Source organism: Frankliniella occidentalis, unplaced genomic scaffold (assembly GCF_000697945.3).
Source record: "Frankliniella occidentalis isolate FOCC.00 unplaced genomic scaffold, Focc_3.1 Scaffold296, whole genome shotgun sequence".
Classification (NCBI taxonomy): domain Eukaryota; kingdom Metazoa; phylum Arthropoda; class Insecta; order Thysanoptera; family Thripidae; genus Frankliniella; species Frankliniella occidentalis.
Window position 1 is genome coordinate 99817 of NW_026267422.1, and position 6632 is coordinate 106448.

The window sequence follows — 6632 nt, forward strand, 5'->3', positions numbered from 1 at the left end:
CGGAGGGCCGCCGCCGCCGCCCGACTTCCCGTGCGCCCCTCTATATATGCTCGCGCCCGGCCCTTATGGCGTTCCTGAGAAAGATTGTATCAGCCCCGCTGCCCCTCCGGGCCGTCCTGGCCGTCCTGGCCGTCCCCGCGGGGGGCGCGCACCTCGCCAGGACCCGCCAGGACCCGCCAGGACCCGCCAGGACCCGCCAGGGCCCGGCGGAAGCACGTGGCTCACATAGTAATAGTGCAATAGCGATGCGAGACGGTTCCGTTCCGTTCACAGCCGCACTATGTAGTAGTATGTCGACCGGGCCAGGACGCCCGGCCCCGAGGGGGGAGACTGACTCATCAGCATCAGCGCCACTGCAGTGCAGGGCGTGCTATCACCACCGCTGCTGTTGCTATCGGTTTCGCTTCCGGCGAGATTTCTCCCGTTTGAATATACATATAAAATCGCGCAACTCGCTCGCGCCGGCTTTCTGCCGCCGTTGCTGCTGCGCCGAGCGGGGGAGGTACATTTTTCTCCCTTGCTGCGCTGCTCGAAAACAAAAACAGCAGCCAGGTGAGCTGTTGTTGCACACGGTTAATCCCGGTGGTAACAGGGGCGGGGCGGGGCCTAGGGACGATTTCTACAGTCTTTAATTTTTGTCGGGGCAGCAAAAGCCAGCATCGGGCGGGCAGCGAGAAGACGAGATGTGTCGCAAGGCACTATGTAATTGATGGTAATCGATGGCCGTGCAGCAGGTGACCGGCGGCGGGCCGGGCATAGCGTCAGGCTCAGGCTGCACCGCGCGGCGGCGTTTAAAACAATGGCCAAGTTGCTGCTCCTGTGTGAGCAGCGCCAACTGGGGGGACGTGTTGCTAGCGAATTATGATCCCTGGTCTGGTTCTCGCGCAGAGCCGGTGTGTCGGTAAACGGCGCGACACGACAAGCAGCCGGCCCGCGGGGCCGTGGAAGTTTTTCGCACGTGTTTATGGATCAGGATGTGGGTCCTAACTATAGCCAGCCGCGGCCCAATTAACAGGACAAACCGCAACCTGATGATCGCGTGATGGATCGCGCCTCTGATCCGTATCTATGAGCGTCTATACCATCAAAACTTCTTTTTATACTTCTCTATTTCAAATCCCCTCTGCACTGTAAAAATTAGTTGTTAAAAAAACAGCTCAGTTGTTGACCAACAGCTTAGTTGTTCGAGAACAACAGAAGTTGTTGACCAACAGCTTAGTTGTTCGAGAACAACAGAAGTTGTTGAAAAACAAGTACGTATGTTGTTAATGCATTGTTAATATTGGACTATTGGGCTCCATTTTGTTTTTGCTGACTTTTTTTATTACTGTAAATGGACAACTTTTGCTGTTATTTGACAAACGAAGCTGTTGTACAACAACACGAGTCAGTTAAAAACTTAACAACGAATTTGTTGTTAAGTGTCAACAACAATATTTTTTACAGTGTGTCTTTGTCTGTCTCTGTCTTTTCCTGTCTCTGTCCGTCTGTTGTCTGTCTGTCTCTCTCCATCTCTCCCCGTCTTTCTTCATCTCCTCTTTGCGTTTGGCAGGTGCTGGTGCTGCACGGCACAGATGCACCCACCGTGTCTCACCGATTCCACATACGGAATCATAATAACAACGAAGCAAAATAGTAGCTTAATCAATCTTTCCAAACTGGCCTGCTTCCGCAACGCCAAGCCACGCCACTCCGGGCCTGAAGCCGGCCCTGAAAAGCACGGAGGGAGAAAGAGAGAGAGAGGCTCACTCACACACACACACATGTATATATTTTGATTGGTGCGTCGAGCTCGATGGCCACCGCCCTGCTCTTGGCGATACGAAATCACTTTGCTGTGTTCGGGAGGGGTGGAGCGGGTGGGGGTTGAGCTGGAAATTATTTTCAAATTAAAGGTGTTGGGGACAGGGCGCTTTTGCACACAACAATAATGCGCCATATAGCCTCGCCTTCGCGGCCCAAAAGGAGTCGGCCTCCAGCCTCAGGGGGCATACGGGACAGCCTATCGTGACGACCCTCGGCGCGACCCCCAGCCGTCTCCACATATGGCCTCCCCCTGTATACAACACCAGCCGCCACACACACCCTCGACAAATGTATGTAAACTCTCCGGCACCGCACACGCCGGGAAAAACAACGTACCATGTACCACCCCTTGCCGAACACATTAAGCGCGAGATTCTTTTTTCCGCTTAAATTCAGCAAACGTATTCCAACGTCACCCAAAGAGCAACATAATTTCTGTCGGCCTATGTGTCGCTTAATAGAAGCTGAACTCTACAAGTCTGATGACGAGTGTTGTAACTGGCACCGGACTGTGCCACAATATCGTATCTGAAAGGTTTACAGAAGTCCGGTGCAGGTAACAATTATATTTCCTTGGACATTTGGAGTGTATGGCTGAAGAAGCCCAGATGGCGTTGCCCGTGAAATGACTTCAATCGGGCGATATTCATTAGTATTATTTTGATTTACGTTTCATGTCAGCATTCAGCTAGAGAAGCTGCATGGCCCCTCTGTCCGGAGGGCTGAGTGCATGCAGGACAGAGGGGGGCCGCGGGCCGCCCAGCCCCGCCGCACCACTCCCCGCCTCAAAGACCTGCAGTTTCAAGACCGCCCTTGCCCCGGGGAGCACAAGGCGGTGCGGTGCAGAGTGGTGAGGCGGGGCGCGGCGAACCGCAAGGGACGCGGACAGGAAAACAAAAGTGGACAGAAAGGGACAGGCGTAAAATCTGAATCGCCACGAGCGCGACGCTGACCCCGAATAATTAATCCTCGATGCAGTCGGGTCCCGGCCGGGTCCCGCCCCGCCCGGCCTGTGTGCTTGCTGTGCCCTGCGGCCCGTGGCGAGGCGGCAAAGTTCAAGTTTATCCAGATTACACGTCTTTGACGTGGCGCTGCCAGCCGCTGGGGCTATGGGCCGGCCGCGGGGGAAGGCCAAACCAACGGACTGTTTTGGGGCCAGAAAACGCGGCTGATCCCTCCACCAATGTGGATTGGGCAGCAGCATGCTGCACGCTGAAGAATTCACTATACTGTACGATGCGCCGCCCGCCATCACAATAGTTTGTAAAATCACTGGATACTGTTAGTCTGCGGCTTGAGGTGTGCTGCAACTGTAGAGACAGTCTTGGGGACAGTCTCAAGAACAAGGGTCTGCATAAAGCCGCTAGAAGGTGGGCGCGAGGCAGCCTAGGTCAAGCTCAGGTCTAGCTAGACGACATCTAGCAGCAGCAGCAGCAGTCCCAGCAGCCCTAATAATAAAATCAGGCGGCGGCATCTGCGTGGGAGGACGGCGATGGGGGAGGCCATCTGATACCGCAGCCATCCACCCACCGACCCAGCAGAGAGAGAGAGAGAGAGGGGACATCTGCTCCACACCGACACCGCCGCCGTGTCGCGGGGTGCGCCCCTCTGTCCCGTCCTGCCCTTTTGGCCCCGTCCGTGTGCGCGACCGCGCTGCTCGGCTTGGCTTTCATTCGAGAGCTCCCACCCTTTCGCTGCCCCTCCCCACCGCGTCACTCAATGGAAGCAGCCGCGGCGCGTCGCGTGCGCTAAGGAGGCGCCGCCTGCATGCATAATGTCGCCCCGGCCCGCCCCATTACACCCTTAACAGCGGGAAAGCTGCGTCGCGTCACTCGCCGGCGATCGGAATTACATCCGCGATGCGCGCCGACGGCGCCGACTGACGCCCCCAGCGGGGTCATCCAGAAAGTACGCAAAGTAAGAAAAAAAATCAAGACATGGTCTTGAATTTTATGGAGTGGAGAACGTCATTGACAACTAGGTAAGACCAGGTCTTGAAATTCAAAACTTTTTTTTTTACCGAGCGGCGGTTGCGTATGAACCTGCAAACGGGAGGTCCTCTCTGTGAGGTCTCGTAGCGCCTGATGGATAGGCAAAGTCTGCCGTGCCGTGCATGCGTGTACTGCGGGGTGGCCTAACCCGACTCTCGCAGGCGCCCAAGCCCTCTCGTATCGTATAATTTGCTTGAATGAATCAGACAAAAACGGGCGCACTTCTTGTATTTGTTATGCCCGTGGCATGGCACCAAACGGAGCGCGGGGAAGAGAGCGACACGTCACGCGTCACGCGAGCGAGTCGCTGCCACGTCACCAGCCCGGGCCTCGCCAACCTGTCGGTAATCCATCGCCTGCTGAGCAATCCCTACGCAGAACACGGCGGTACGTATCGCGTGCGCCGTGTGTGTGTTTGTGTGTGTGTGTGTGTGTGTGTGTGTGAGAGAGTAAGAGAGAGAGTGAGAGAGAGAGAGAGAGAGAGAGAGAGAGAGAGAGAGAGAGAGAGAGAGAGAGAAACCTCAGTGTGTACAACTCTATCGTGCGGTTGCTCTGCAAACGGGACCAGGATCACGCCAAATTGAGCCACGTGCACCCCGCCCGCCTTCCTACCTCCGGGGTACGCCATGTCGTCGGGTCCCCCGGCGCCCCGGCCCGGCCCAGGGTGCCACACGCATCGGCCTAACTAACCGACACTGACAGATAGAGTGTTAACGAGGCGCACGTTTGACGTGAGGGGCCGAGGGGGCCTTACTCAAGCGGCGGCGTGGCCGCGCGTTTCGTTTTGTAGATAAAACGTGTCCATCCAGCAGCGCCTCCAGCTCCAGCGGCTCGAGAACGGCCCCTCTATGGGCCGCTCCACCCGCGCCGGACGGGACGGACGCCTCCGGGCGTGTGGCGCGGCGTGGTGGGGCGGGGCGGGGCGCACCCGGACCCAGGATTACTATTTGATGCGGCCGCCAGCTTTAAAAGGCAGAAAGGTAAGGCACACACGCACGCACGCACGCTCACGACATGCACCCTATGTAATTTATATTCACTCGGCGGAAAATAAAAACAACGAAAAACGCGCCCGTCGGATTATTCGAAGTTTTCGTTTTCCTCATACGCGTTTTTCGCATTTCCATAATGAGAATGAGTACGCCTACTTCCTAGTGAGCGCGAGCGCGGCTACTGAGCCGCCGCGCCCCGGGCGGCGCGCCGCCAGCAGCACAAGACAAAAACGACGAGATTGTCGGGGCGGAGGCTCGAAAGCTTCTCGCAATGTAATAAGAATGAATGGGGCGTTTGGGCATTGTCGGCAACAGCGTCCCCCCTTCCGTCACGCAATTTCGATAAACCAACAACAAAAGTCTCGATACAATAATCTGACCATACGCCATTGTTGTCTGTCTGCTGTTGTCACGCGGGGTGGTCAGTTAAGGTAAAAGACAAACACAGACATATACAGCTACGAGTCCCCCCCACACACACACACACAAACACACACACACGCGCGCACACACACGCACAGGTAGGCGCGCAAATAACTCGCAGGATTGAGGCGATCACGGCACACGAGCTCGCGTGTACAATCAGGCTGTTTTAATTACCGTATTGAGGGGGACTTATTGCCCTGGCCGGCGTGCATGCGCGGCGAGCCCGCCGCGGCCAGCAGGGTTGCCATCATCGCCGCAAGAACAACAACAACAGCGAAGATCATGCAATCGCGAAGAAGCGATACATACTACATGCACGCGCCGCGGTTATAGTGTCGGTGTGTACAAGTTCAGGCGGCAGTGCTGCCAACCTCCCTACACACAGAGTGGCGAAAAACTTCCCCTCACCTCCTTGCTGCACCGCCGCGCATGTGTATATGCGCGTGTGTCGTACTGTGAGCTGAGGAGCAACTCACCCTGGCCCGCTGGCCCGCTGGCCCGCCCTGGAAGTGGTCGACTCGACGACGCCGACGTGGGGCGGCATGTGATGCAATGACCGCTTCAAAATTTGAACGCGCCGCCCGAAATGGCAGCGGTGGCGGCGGCATCCGTCGTGCCTCGCCGTGCCTCACGTCTCACGCGTGATCCGCTAATGAACAAGACCGGCAGCAGAAAATCCCGCCGCTTTGGCTTGTCGCTTTAATTTTACCTTTTTAAGTCCCCGACGCAGGGCCGATCCATAAAATTTAATGATTCCAGTCGGCAGCGACAAGCATGAGACAACGGCCGAGCCGGGGGTCACGAGTGTGGGATGCTGATGAAAGCCCCCCTGTCCAGGGTAGGGTGGGGGTTGCAAAGGAGTACAATCGCACACGGCAAAGTAAAACCACTCTGAGACTGTGCTGAATATAGACAGAGTGTTTCATCGAACAGGCAATACATCACTTCGAGCCACTTCGGATATTTCGTTGGTGCTGAACGAAACTAAACTTGCAATCACTGTCACAATGCACAGCGTAATTTTTGACAGAATTTCGACCGGTTTTTTAAATTTGTTTTAAGGGGGGATCCTAGTGTAGCGGCTCAAAAACAAGGGTATTTTTTGGATTTAATTGGTGGAAAACGATAACTCTTATTGAAAATCGGTGAAGGCCATTTAATAGAGGGTTCTTTTAACTTTAAAACAGCAAAACGTAAGTCCCGATATTTTCATTGTAGCCGGAGAAAAGTGGTGCAGAAGAGGCACCCTTCGCGCATGACACATGGTCACGGGCGCAAGTGTCCAGGTCGACTCGGTCGTCTGTAACAGTCCGGCCCAAGTTTTTTAGACTCAGAAGGGACCCGGCTATGGTGGGTACTAGAACTTTTGCGGTGAAATGATTTTTAGTATTTTTTCGTGCAAGTTAAACTTTTACTA

General features: G+C 55.4%; 1 protein-coding gene across 1 annotated transcript in view; it reads right to left on the reverse strand.

Annotated features, from left to right (window-relative positions):
* LOC113202537 (uncharacterized) overlaps window positions 1-6632 on the reverse strand; it is an 81538-nt gene that overhangs the window by 73851 nt on the left and 1055 nt on the right. The gene's annotated exons all lie outside the window — the stretch shown is intronic.